Below are 14,554 nucleotides of genomic sequence, written 5' to 3' on the forward strand. Positions count from 1 at the left end.
AGTACATAAAGTAGCAAACATGATTTTAGATATTTTGAAAAACTGACAACTAATTATTTTGAAGTCAGATCATTTAATGGAGAAATACGTATGCAGTCAATAAATAATCATATTAATCTACTAGAGGCCCGGTGCACAAAAATTTGTGCACTTGGGGGGGTCCCTCAGCCCGGCCTGTGCCCTCTCACAGTCTGGGACCCCTCAGGGGATGTCCACTTGCCAGCGGGGAGCAGGCATAAACTGCAGGCAGATATCCTTAGAGCTGCTGAGGAGGCTAGAGAGGCTCCCACCACCACCGCTGTGCTGGCAGACGTCAGCCTGGCTTGTAGCTCAGCAGAGCTCCACTTGTGGGAGCACACTGACCACCAGGAGGGGCAGCTCCTGCATTGAGCGTCTGCCCCCTGGTGGTCAGTGTGTGTCATAGTGACCAGTCATTCCCAGTTTTTCTGCAGTTAAGAAGGTCAATTTGCATATTACCCTTTTATTATATAGGATAGAGGCCTGGTGCACGGGTGGGGGCCGGCTGGTTTGCCCTGAAGGGTGTCCCAGATCAGGGTGGGGGTCCTGCTGGGGTGCCTGGCCATCCTGGGTGAGGGGCTGATGCATGTTTGCAGGCTGGTCAAGTCCCCCAGCGGGGACCCTCACCCCATGGGGGTGTGGCCAGCCTGGATGAGGGGCTGAGGGCCGTTTTCAGGCTGCCCACAGCCCCTTCAGGTTGGGGGGGCTCCACTGGGGTGCCTGGCCAGCCTGGGTGAGGGGCTGATGGCCATTTTTCAGGCTGGCCACACCCCCCGGTGACCCAACCTCCCAGCCTCTCCTTTTTTTTGCCAGCACCTCCTTGAGCGGAGGGCAGGGCAAGCTGGAAGCAGGTATCTGGGATTTATTTATCTTCTATAATTGAAACTTTGTATCCTTGAGTGGAGCCCAGGGCCGGCCAGGGTAGGTGGGAAGCTTGGCTTACTCCATTGCCGGAGGCAACCCAAGCCTCCTGCTCACTCCAGCTCCATGGCCACCACCATCTTACTTGGGTTAATTTGCATACTCACTCCTGATTGGCTGGTGGGCGTGGCTTGTGGGTGTAGCAGAGTGGCAGAGTGATGGTTAATTTGCCACTTTCTCTTTTATTAGTGTAGATATGATTTGATTTTGACAATAAAGGAAAGGCAGTTAAGGAAAAATAATCTCAATTATAATTATTTCTAAAACTAGAGGCCAGTGCACAAAAATTTGTGCAATTGGGGGGGTCCCTCAGCCTGGCCTGTGCCCTCTCGCAGTCTGGGACCCGTCGGGGGATGACCACCTGCTGGCTTAGGCCCGCTCCCCGGGGGATTGGGCCTAAGCTGGCAGTCAGACATTCCTCTGGCAGCCTGGGAGCCCTTGGGGGATGTCCACTTGCCAGCGGGGAGCAGGCCTAAGCTGCAGTCGGACATCCTTAGCACTGCTGAGGAGGCTGTGCTGGCAGCCATCAGCCTGGCTTGTGGCTGAGCAGAGCTCCTCCTGTGGGAGCGCACTGACCACCAGGGGGGCAGCTCCTGCATTGAGCGTCTGCCCCCTGGTGGTCAGTGTGTGTCATAGTGACCAGTCATTCCCAGTCGTTCTGCTGTTAAACTCAATTTGCATATTACCCTTTTATTATAGAGGATAGAGGCCTGGTGCATGGGTGGGGGCGGCTGGTTTGCCCTGAAGGGTGTCCCGGATCAGGGTGGGTGTCCCACTGGGGTGCCTGGCCAGCCTGGGTGAGGGGCTTATGCCTGTTTGCAGCCTGGCCAAACACCCCATTGGGGACCCTCACCCCATGAGGGTGTGGCCAGCCTGGGTGATAGGCTGATGGCTGTTTTCAGGCTGGTCACAGCCCCTTCAGGGTGGGGGCCCCCCTGTGGTGCCTGGCCAGCCTGGGTGAGTGGCTGATGGCTGGTTGCAGGCTGGCTACAGCCCCTTCAGGGTGAGAGTCCCCGCTGGGGTGCCTGGCCAGCATGGGTGAGGGGCTGAGGGCTGTTTACAGGCTGGCCACAACCCCTTCAGGGTGGGGGGTCCTGCTGGGGTGCCTGGCCAATCTGGGTGAGGGGCTGTTGGCTGTTTTCAGGCTGACCAAGCCCCCCAGGAGGGACCCTCACCCCATGAGAGTGTGGCCATTCTGGGTGAGGGGCTGATGGCTGTTTGCAGGCTGGTCACGGCCCCCAGCTATCCAAGCTCCCAGTGGAGTCTGGCTGGAAGCAGGTATCTGGGATTTATTTATCTTCTATAATTGAAACTTTGTTGCTTTGAGCGGAATCCACAGCAGGCCAGGGCAGGCAGGAAGCTTGGCTTCCTCCATCGCCGGGGCAACCAAGCCTCCTGCTTGCTCCAGCTCCGTGGCTGCCAGTCGCCATTTTGGTTGCATTAATTTGCATATAGTCGCTCTGATTGGCTTTTGGGCATGGCTTGTGGTGTAGCAGAGATGTGGTAAATTTGCATGTTTCTCTTTTATTAGATTAGATTATTGCTTTTGAGTTATTAATTTGTATCAATCTCTGGGCTCTAAAGTTTACCTATTTTGTGATGACATTAATTTTTGGCTGATTCTAGCTTCCTGCAAAAGAGGGCAGTGTATCAACCTTAGAGCAAACACAAGAAGACTTCCGCTCATATAAAATTCTCTGTTTCTAAAATTTAGTCTATAATTACTTTTATTTTATTTTATTTTATTTTACTTTTTTTCTCAATATTGTAAGCATATTAAAGCTGAAGAAGCTTTCAGAAGAACAATAAACAGTATGAAATCTTAAAGCTACAATTAGGAACTCTTCTTCTCAAGAAGAAAGTAGTTAATTTTAAGACAAATGAAAAAGATGGAACAGCTGACAGTAATTTAACATAAATTTATTAGGTTTATTTTCCCTCCAAGGAATGAAACAGGGAGAACTAAATTTCCTATAAATGTCAATAAGGTATATAAAATTCATGAACAATAATTCCATAATAAATTATTACAGAAACCTAATTAAGTAATAAAGTTTACATTTTCCTGATTTTAAAAGTGTCACTATTTAAATTTTTAAAATTCAGGAAAGCACAGTGAACTAAAATATCTAGATATCATCCTGAAAAAAAGTAATAAATATTGTATGACATTCTTTTGTTTACTTATTTTCTATTTTGTTTCCATTTATCAATACAAATAATGATTGAGGATCTACCATGTGCCACACACTGTGAAACACAAAGTTTAGCAAAACATATCAGTTCCCTGGGTTCATGAAACTTGTAGCTCAATGGAGGAGACTGGTATTAGTAAAATAATTAAAACAACAACCTTAAAATAGTCTGTACTAGATTAGATATAGGAAAACCAACTAAGAGGTTGTTGTGACCCTGGTGAGAAATGGGCTTAGTCTGTGGTGGTACATGAATTGGAAAGAGTCTAGGAATTTGTGAGTTATGTAATCAGTAATTTTTGTATGCATATGTCATTAAGTATCTAAACAATTTGGATCATTTTTATCTTACACATAGTATATACTGGTTTAAGTAAACATTTTTTTTCCTCCCTCTGGGAATGTTGTGCAATTATACTAGTGTAGCCAAACTCACAGTAATAAAAGTATTTTAAAATATTTTTAGCATGGCCCTGGACAGTGTTTCTCAGGGGTTAGAGCATTAGCCAACACACCAAAGGGTCACGGGTTTGATACCTGGTCAAGAGCACATATCTGGTTTGCAGGTTCCATCCTGGTCATTGTCATAGTCCTGTGGGAGGCAACCAATCGATGTGTCTCTCACATTGATGTTTCTCTCTCTCTACCCGTTCCCCTTCCTCCCTCCCTCTCTTCCACTCTCGCTAAAAGATCAATGGAAAAATATATCCCTTGGTGAGGATTAAAAATCATAAATCTTTGTAGATTTACAACAGATAGAAATACCTATTTTTTAATTCTCAATTTAGAACTTGTTCCTTAAAGGTAAGCCTTCCATTCAAAAGGTCTTGGTGTGCCTAATTTAAGAAAAAAATGAATCATCAATTTGAAAAATTGGAGATTAAGAATCAAAGTTTATAATTTACAAACATCCTCTATAATATTTTCTTTCAGTTCACAATGCATTGTAACTGATGAAACATTTCAAAAAACATGTTTGAGTCAATAAAGCTAACACATTTGGAATAAAAATTTTTTTTCCTCTTTATTCTCTTTCTCTTTGACACAAATATTAAATAATTATTTTTCAGGGAATTGTGTCACTAAAAATACATCTCTTTCTAATATTCATATGAGTTTTCTCAAAATAGCATATAATTATATATTAGCAATCATTGAAAAAAGTGTGTTCTTTGTGTTTTATATAAATATTTTTGAATGATTGCATTTAAGAAAATCACTGAATTTTCAAACTTCTAAGTTTCTTAGAATTCTCTCCTAATGTTATATATCTATTATGGTCTCTTTTCCACAATGATCTAGTTAAACTCACCATTCTAGAGAAATTTCAGAAGATGGCCATATTTTTTAAAATTATCTTTATGTATGAAAAATGTTTCTTAAAATAAATCATCATAAAAAGTATTAATTTCATTGTTTATCTGATAGATATTTTTTCATATGTATATATTTTAATATTTATTGCTGAAAGTATTACATATGTCCCCTTTTCCCTCCACTGACTTCTTTTAGCCCACCCCTTTCCACTACCCCAGGCTCCCACAACCCTGTTGTCTGTGTCCATTGGTTATGCATATTTGCATACAAGTAAATTGGTTGATCTCTTCCCACCCACCTACCCTCCCTTGTCTTCCCTCCAGGATTCCTCAGTCTGTTGCATGCTACTATGTCTCCGTTCATCACTTTATTTTGTTCATTAGATTCCACATATGAGTGAGATCATGTGATACCCATCTTTCTCTGACTGGCTTATTTGGAGTAGCATAATACTCTCCAGGTAAATCCATGCTGTTGCATATGGTAAGAGTCCTTTCTTTTTTACAGCTGTGTAGTATTACATTGTATAATGTTCCACAACATTTTTATCTACTCATCTGCTGATGGGCACTTGAACCGTTTCCAAATTGTAGCTATTGTAAATTGTGCTGCCATGAACATAAGAATGCATATATTCTTTGTGATTGGTGTTTCAGGATTCATAGGATATATTCCTAGGAGTAGGATCATTGGGTCAAATGGCAGTTCCATATTTAATTTTTTTGAGGAAACTACATTCTGTTTTCCATAGTGGCTGCACCAGTCGGTATTCCAACCATCAGGGTACTAGGGTTCCCTTTTCTCCACATCCTTGCCAATACTTGTCGTTTGTTGATTTGTTGATGATAGCCATTCTGACAAGTGTGAGGTGAAACCCCACTGTCATTTCAATTTGCATTTCTTGGATGATGGTGACTTTGAGCATGTTTTCATATGTTTCTTGGCCTTCTGTATGTCCACTATGGAGAAATGTCTATTTAGGTCCTTAGCCTGATTTTCAATTGGATTTTTTGTCTTCCTTTTGTTAAGTTTGTATACATTCCCTATATATTTAGGAAATTAACCCCTTATGGGATGAATCATTGGCAAATATATTCTCCCATGCAGTGGGCTCCCTTTTCATTTTGTTGATGGTTTCTTTTGCTGTGCAGAAGCTTTTTATTTTGTTATAATCCCATTTATTTATTTTCTCCTTAGTTTCCATTGTTCTAGGAGATGTATTGGTAAACATATTGCTCTGAGAGATGTCTGATATTTTGCTGGCAATGGTTTCTTCTAAAATTTTTATGCTTTCATACCTTGCATTTAAGTCTTTTATCCATTTTGAGTTTATTCTTGTGTATGGTGTAAGTTGATGGTCTAGTTTCATTTTTTTTGCATGTACCTGTACAATTTCCCCAGCACCATTTATTAAAAGACTGTCTTTACTTAATTGTATGCTCTTGCTTCCTTTGTCAAATATTAATTGAGCATAATGGCTTGGGTCAATTTCTGGGTTCACTGTTCTGTTCCATTGATCTATAAGCCTATTCTTGTTCCAGTCCCAGGCACTTTTGTGTATAATGGCTTTGTAGTATAAGTTGATATCTGGTATTGTGATTCCTCCAACTTTGTTATTCTTTCTCAAGATTGTTGCAGCTATTTGGGGTCTTTTTTGGTTCCATATACATTTTTGAAGTGTTTGTGCTTGATCTGTGAAATATGCCATTGGTATTTTAAAAGGGATTGCCTTAAATCCATAGATTGCTTTGGGAATTATGGACATTTTGATGATGTTGATTCTACCAATCCCTGAACACAGTATATTCTTTCACTTTTTTATATCTTCCTCTTCTGATAGATAAACAATGTCATAAAATTTTCCACTAGAGTATACAATTATGCCCATTATTTATTGACATTTGTCTCTCTCAAGAGAGATTTAAATTATGAGTATTTCATCACTGGTATGAGTTTGATGACAAGCTAAAAGTGAACAGTGAATATCTTCTAGCCATTAAAAACCCATCATAGACTCAAATTTGTTTAGAGAGGAAAGTGTAATTCAAAAAAAGTTTGACTTTGGAAGATTTCTAATTCAATCAAAGAGCTACTTATTAAAGACTAGTGGCCCAGTGCACGGATTCATGCACATTGAAAATAAAATTAATTAGAAGAAATATTTTAGTATTGCTATTCGCCCTTTCTCTATAATAGAAGTGTCAGAGATGAAAGAAAATTAATAAAATTTATATGAAAATAATGTATAAATTTATTAATAAATAAACAATAATAACATGATATAACAACAAATATATGATATAAAAACAACATTGATAAAAACAATGACTGATAAATTGATTAAACTTAGTCTAATATCTCCCTGTATACCACATTAAGAGTAAAAACACTTTCAGAGTGCTTGACTAATTTTCCTTGTGATGAAGTATTTACAACTTTAACTGTAACATCACATGCTCTTCAAACTCAAGAGAAAGTAACATATAACTGACCATGTCCAAAAACAGGTTCAGGTAGGAATATTTCTACTCTGTCTAGAGTTTGTCCTTGTGATTTATTAATAGTCATCACAAATGCTGGCATCACAGAAAACTGTCTTTGAATTAATTTAAATTGGAAGCCAGTGTCAGAAGGGGACGTCAGCTTCTTTCGGCTTCAGAGGTATGTTGTGCCAATAGTTGATCTTCAGACATATTCTGTTGAAGACGCCACTTTCTTTTAGCTTCAAAATGTCAACAAAAACTACCAAATTCACAATTGACAATGACAGATCGAAACACACACATGTGATTGGCACCAGTGAGAGCTTTATATGTATTGTGCATGCATGAGACAACGTTTTTTTTAAAAATTGCCAGTGCACATCATATGTACTGGCCAGTCGGTCAGTCAGACGGTCGGACGGACATACAGTCGGTCACTTAGCCTTTTATATTTAGATAGATGTTCTCAAGGAAAACATCAAGCAATGTTTTCAAACCAGTTAATGTAGTGGGTATGGACATTTACACATCCCATTGGCAATAGCTATGATAGCTATTTATGTTTCTAATTGAGAATTTGGTAGCTGTTGAGAGATTGGCTTCATTTCTGAACTGATCACAGAGTAAACTCATTGCTAGGTGTCCCTAGAAAAGACTTGTGGAATTAGAACATTACCTGTAAAAATATTAACCTTAAAATTTATTTTCCTTAAGCTGCTTTCCATTTCAGAAGATTTTTCATGAAATTCCCTTATAATTGTTTGCAAACCATTTGCTTTTTAACTTTAATTTAATAATATCCTTTTATATTTTTAAAACTGCACCATGTGCCATAAAGCAGCTTAATAGAACGTGTTTTTAAATACTTGCTAGGGCAGGATTCACATGCAATAAAAACTTGAAATTCCTCTGTAGTTAGATTAAAGATAATTTTAAAAGCTGGTATAAAAAGGGATAGAAACTTAATGAAGTAGGTAATAAAATTGCACACAAAGACAAATTTTCTATACTTAATGAGTCAATTGTTTTAAAATAAGCCCAAATATGCAGTCTGTTTTATAGTAGCTTATTTTAAGGTATGATAAATTGAACATTAAATGTACATGCTTCATAAATATACTTGATTGTAAGTCTTGAAGCCATGTTTGACTTAAATCTAATTAGAAACCTACAGTGAAATATTTTAAATCTTATATGTGATGACATTCCCTTGAGGAAAAGGAAATATTACAGCTACCTTAGAATTGGTAATGAGAGGTAAAGGTGCTCAAGTAAAGTGATGACTTTCTTGTCTCTGCCGTAGTTTTTTAAATGCTTCAGTTTTTTAGAGTGAATATTCTACTGCAGACTAAAATAAATGACAGATTCCTAACATAAATACATAGGCACCCATTAATGCAGTCCATTGGTGGCATAAGTGATTATTGAATATGGAGCCTGTACTTGCCTTCAATTATCTCCCCTCTTTAGTCTGCTAAATTATTAGAGATTCCTATATTCTATTTTAGATTAAAGTTCTGTGCTTCTAGCTGGCACCTAATGAAATATATTTATGATCTTTCAGTGAGAAAGCACACTTATCCATTGGTAATCATTAATTTATAATCTAGAATGATTGATCAAATTACACTATTTAACGAAGAACTATGTCTAGACTCTAGAGCAGTGGTTCTCAACCTTGGCTGCACATTAGAATCACCTGGGAATCTTTTTAAAATCCTGATTTCTGGACCTCATCTTCCGGAAATTCTGTTTCTTTGTTATGGGGTGAGGCCACAACATTAGTAACAAAGAAACAGAATTTCCGGAGGATGAGGCCCAGAAATGAGGATTTTAAAAAGATTCCCAGGTGATTCTAATGTGCAGCCAAGGTTGAGAACCACTGCTCTAGAGGAAAGGCAAATCAAGACAGGTGGGAAAGGAGAAAAGGAAAACTAAAAAAATATTAGCTCAAGCCTTTACTGAAAACTTGTGACTTGAGAACATCTCAAGATGACTGCTCTAGGAGTAGTAAGAATGTGAAAAATTCCCACAGGGTAGATTTGAGGAAGATCATAGTCTAATTTTGTTCTTAGACCTGTTCACTGATGAAATTCACAGAAGGTATGGGGAAACTGAGGCTGTGGTGATCACAGGACAGGATACAGGTACCATAAGATTGGCATTTTAGTTTAGCAAACATTAGTTGTTCAATTTGGTTTAAAATAGAGGTGGGAAGAAATAGTTGGAGCTAAGGTGAAAATTGTTTAGTCTTGCATCGCATTTCACAAAGACACATTTGGATAGTGGAGTAAGAAAACAAGTGGGACTTATCTATTACATAAGGAGTAGTAAAACAGTAGGTCTGAGAAGAATGAAATGTGACATTTGCAAAGTTAGAATCAGCATGAGAATATTGGATGCCTGAGTGATGGTTGTGTAGAAAAAGTGTTGACAGACAGAGAACGACAAAGAGAAACAAAGAAAGCAAAAGACAGACCAAACACAAGGTTTGTTGACCACCTTTCACTGTTTAAGCAGTTATTTTATCTTTCTTCTTTTCCATTACTTGTTCTACAAAATCTATAAGTTCTTCTGAATGCACAACTTCCAATGAGACTGAGCCTAACACCTCTTGGTCAAATCCAGACTAGAGCCAAAATTAGCTTTTTACAATAGCTTCTTGGCCAGGAGAATGTGCATTTAGGCATGCGCTTTGCTGCATTCCCTTAAAGCAGCGGTTCTCAACCTGTGGGTCGCGACCCCTTTGGGGGTCGAACGACCCTTTCACAGGGGTCTCCTAAGACCATCGGATAAGACATATATAATTACATATTGTTTTTGTGATTAATCACTATGCTTTAATTATGTTCAATTTGTAACAATGAAAACGCATCCTGCATATCAGATATTTACATTAAGATTCATAACAGTAGCAAAATTACAGTTATGAAGTAGCAACAAACATAATTTTATGGTTGGGGGTCACCACAACATGAGGAACTGTATTAAAGGGTCGCGGCATTAGGAAGGTTGAGAACCACTGCCCTAAAGCATGTTTCAATTGTCAGTCAAGGGCTTCGTCACAACTGCTAGCACTAGACACCATGGAGTTAAAGAAATGGACCTATTCTTTACTCCAAAGGAAAGAAAAGATGGGTCTCTAATCTGGCTTTCCTGTATCTCAGATACATCAGGGATTTTTTTTAACTTCAGGCTTCTGTCACCTATATGACACCAAAGCTCAGCAGAATATTTTTCTTCAATACTTTGAGGTTAAAGCCTGTAGCAATTTTTATTCAGTTGTCACCTTTGCCCTGTTTCTTAGCGTCCTCATTTATTCATCCTTCACTGATTCCTGGAGTGTATCCTGAATAAAAAAAAAGGTGCTTCAGGGTTATACACTGAAATATTATTAGGCTATGCTTAACATCCTTTTCTATTTTCCCCTTAATTATTTAACATATAATAAAGAGTGTTAGATGAGTTAACTGAAGTATTACTGCAACTCACAATTTACAATAGGCACTGTCCACAGGCTCTACAGTCCCTGTGTTGGCAATGATCATCTGTACAGACCTTCCCAAAAATAATTAAAATTAAATGTATTGTTAAACCTCCATGACTCACTTAATTATGCAGTAATGTTGTGAAATGGCACCTGAAAGGGAGGTGGGTATCCCTTTGTAGTGTTTTGGTCTATTTTACTATACCTATTCACTCAGAACTTGTGTCTTTCTCTTCCAGCTTGTGTAAATTTACTAGAAAAATCTAAGTTTGTAAAGGAATTAGTAGCCCTATTACATAAGGAATAGTCTGTATGGATTAGGACAAAAATGTAAATTATGAGTTTATTATAACAACTTTAATGGAGCTACTCTCAAGATTAAGGAGCAAACAACAAAACAAAGTTCATTAATTTATAAATCTTGAAAAATTACTTAATATATTTATACCCAAATAAATGCCTTGCCTTGACCTTTGTTATCCTAAGAAAACATTCAAACCTGTAAATAATTTTTGAGTTTATTTGAGCCAAACTGTCGACAATGACCAGGAAGCAGAATCTCAACGTATTGGGATACTGCTGCAGAGAATGGCAGTTTTTCACCTTCTTTTGTATATTACAATCAAAGAAGAAGACCTAAGTGGTTTACATGAAATCCATTGGTGATAGGTTAGGGAGATGGGAGAAAACAAAGCAGGGTGAGGGAGGGGGGAATTGGATGAAAAGAAGTAAAATGATAGACACATACTTCTTTTACATAGGTGGGTACAGGATAGTTAACAGTCCACAATTAACATGTTAACAATAACAATGAGGGAATTTGTGATCTCTGCCCTGGTGCCCTGAAGCATTGGTTGTGCCCTGAGGGGTCCAGAAAAAGATAAGTTACAAGTTACCCTGACATTCTACAGGTAAGTTTTCTTAGATGCAAAAACACAATAGGCTCAGTAAAGATTGAAGTTGATCTTTGTCAGGAAAGATACTGGCCTAGGACATGACTACCCACTCTAAACTGCTTTTTAATTAGAGGTTTTAACTTCAGACCATCCTCTGTAGTTATTTAAGTAACAGGCCTTTCCTGAGTTAGTCAGGTTAGAATGTGGCCCCTTTTTATCCACAACTTGTAGCTGCCTAAATGCATTGTTATTAGTAAATTAGGCAGAGATGCTAAATAATAACAAATACAAACTCTTTCTGAAGATGCATCATGCCCCCATGGGGATATCTGGCCTACTTTAAATCTTGTATGTTCACCTTTTAAATAATGCAGTATCAAGCTAGATTGAATGATAGTCTTATAAATATATTGTGAACAGAGAGGATATAATTTAATTCATTGTAAATCATCTTATCTAATAAAAGAGAAACATGCAAATTGATGGTACCTGCACTACACACACAAGCCATGCCCACCAGCCAATCAGGAGCAAGTATGCAAATAAACCCTACCAAGATGGCAGTGGCCATGGAGCTGAAGCAAACAGGAGGCTTGGGTTTCCCCCGGCGATGGAGAAAGCCAAGCTGCCCGCCTGCCCTGCCCCCCCTGAGCTCCACTCAAGGCTACAAAGTTTCAATTATAGAAGATAAATAAATCCCAGATACCTGCTTCCAGCCGCCATGGCCTCCACTCAAGGATGGTCTAGGAGCCTGAGTTGCCCAGGGCCATGGCCAGCCTGCAAACAGCCATCAGCCCCTCACCCAGGCTGGCCAGGCAACCCAGTGGGGACCTCCACCCTGAAGGGGGTGTGGTCAGCCTGCAAACAGCCATCAGCCCCTCACCCAGGCTGGCCAGGTACCCCAGTGAGGACCCCCCACCCTCAAGGGGGTGTGACCAGCTGGCAAACAGAAATCAGCCCCTCACCCAGGCTGGCCAGGCACCCCAGCAGGGACCCCCACCCTGAAGAGGGTGTGGCCAGCCTGAAAACTGTCCTCAACCCCTCACCCAGGCTGGCCAGGCACCCCAGCGGGGACCCTCACCCTGAAGGGGCTGTGGTCAGCCTGCAAACAGCCATCATCCCCTCACCCAGGCTGGCCAGGCACCCCAGTGGAGACCCCCACCCTGAAGGGAGTGTAGCCAGCTTGAAAACAGCCCTCAACCCCTTCACCTAGGCTGGCCATGCCCCCCCAGTGGGGGCCCTCCACCCATAGGGGCGTGGCCAGGCAGGAAAAACAACAACAGGCCCCTTTGCCCAGGCCTCCCCACGCCCCAAGGGAACCCAACCTGATCTTGGGACACCCTTTCAGGGAAACCAGCCGGCCCCCACCTGTGCCCCAGGCCTCTATCTATACTAATAAAAGAGTAATATGCTAATTAGACTGGGAGACCTTCCAGGAGACCTTCCAGATGTTCTTCTGGACAAAGCCATGGTGGTGGGGCTGAGGTAGAGGCGGTTAGAGGCCAAGAGGGGAGGGCAGTTGTAGGTGATCAGGCTGATGGGGGCCAGGGCCATTGGGGGTAAGCAGACCAGCAGGGGGGCCAATTGGGGGAAAACAGGCCATCAGTGGGGGGGGGGTCATTTGGAGGTGATCAGGACAGCAGGAGGGGGCAGTTTGGAGTGAACAGGCCAGCAGGGGGGCAGTTGGGGGTGATCAGGCTGGTCGGGGGCACTTGGGGGCAAGCAGGCCAGTGGCGGGGGGCAGTTGGGGATGAGCAGACTGGCAGGCAGAGTGTTCAGGAGCAATCAGGCAGGCAGACAGGCAGGCAGGGGAGCGGTTAGGAGCCAGCAGTCCCGGATTGCGAGAGGGATGGCTGACTGCCGGTTTAGGCCCGATCTCTGTAAACCAGCAGTAGGACATCCTTCGAGGGGTCCCAGATTGGAGAGGGTGCAGGCCGGGCTGAGGAACACCCCCTTCCCCATGCACAAATTTTGTGCACTGGGCCACTAGTGGAATATATATTAATCAAAATCAGACTGTGTTATAACTAGAACTATTTCTTCATTAAGTATATCTCTTATAAAGCATGCATTATACTGTTGTATACATAGAAACAAACTTTTTCAGTGTTATTTCCTTAAAAATTATGAAATTGGGAAGATAATGTAACTAGATGATAAGCCACATGACATGTGGTCAATGTAAATCATGGGCTTGAATCCAGAAATCTGTTACAACCACCAGCTTGTTATAAACATGACAAACAAACTTAGGCAGATTTAAACAGGAAAGCAATGTAGCAGGAAACTTAACACATTATAGCCACTCACTAGCTGTGTGAGTCTGGGGAAACAAATTTCACTCCTTTCAGGATCAGTTTTCTTATCTATGAATTGGACATGATGAAATCTATGTTTGAAGTATACTAGTAGCATTCTCTCAAAGTAAGTTTTTTTTTTAACTTAGCTGAATAAACCCAATTGATAATCCACATGGCAAGCATTAGATGTAGCAGAGGCCAAGAAAGGTCAAGATGTCAGAAAACTTCTTCAGTATTATATACTTTAGTGAATATAATAATTCAGATAAACAACAGATCATCAGCAACTAGATTTGATACAATGGGCTTCCAACCCTGTGAAAATGAAATGAGGTTCTGAAAGAATGATAATATTTGCATTACCAGAAAAAAAAGAAAAATGCCTGTTAAGGGGGTGAAACAAAAGCTTAAAGTTAGGAGTAAATATGATATATTCAATACAATTAACTGGAATAAACCCACTAAAACAGAATGTTCATATTTGGTAACAGTTAAATGTCAGTCTCATTCTAGGTGATGCTCTAATAACTAATCAATACCAACCAAGGAAAATATAATCAGAGGAACTATGTAGCATAATGGAAAGAATGTATTGTTTGTAGACTATTGGCTTTCTTTCTTGTTGAGGAAAGATCTTGTGTGAGCCCTCATGAATCCTGTCCCTTATTATCCTAATACTAGTGGCCCAGTGCAAGAAATTAGTGCATGGGGGAGGGGGTGTCCCTCAGCCTGTTCTGCACCCTCTCCAATCTGGGACCCCTCAGGGGATGTCTAACTGCCGGTTTAGGCCCAATCCCACAACTCCCTCACAATCCGGGACCACTGGCTCCTAACCGCTCGCCTGCTTGCCTGCTTGATAACCCCTAACCACTGTGCCTGCTGGCCTGCTCGCCCCCAACTGCCTCCCCTGCCAGCCTGCTCACCCCCAACTGCCCCC

This window comes from Myotis lucifugus, unplaced genomic scaffold (genome assembly GCF_000147115.1).
Source record: "Myotis lucifugus unplaced genomic scaffold, Myoluc2.0 scaffold_13, whole genome shotgun sequence".
NCBI classification, from domain to species: Eukaryota; Metazoa; Chordata; class Mammalia; order Chiroptera; family Vespertilionidae; genus Myotis; species Myotis lucifugus.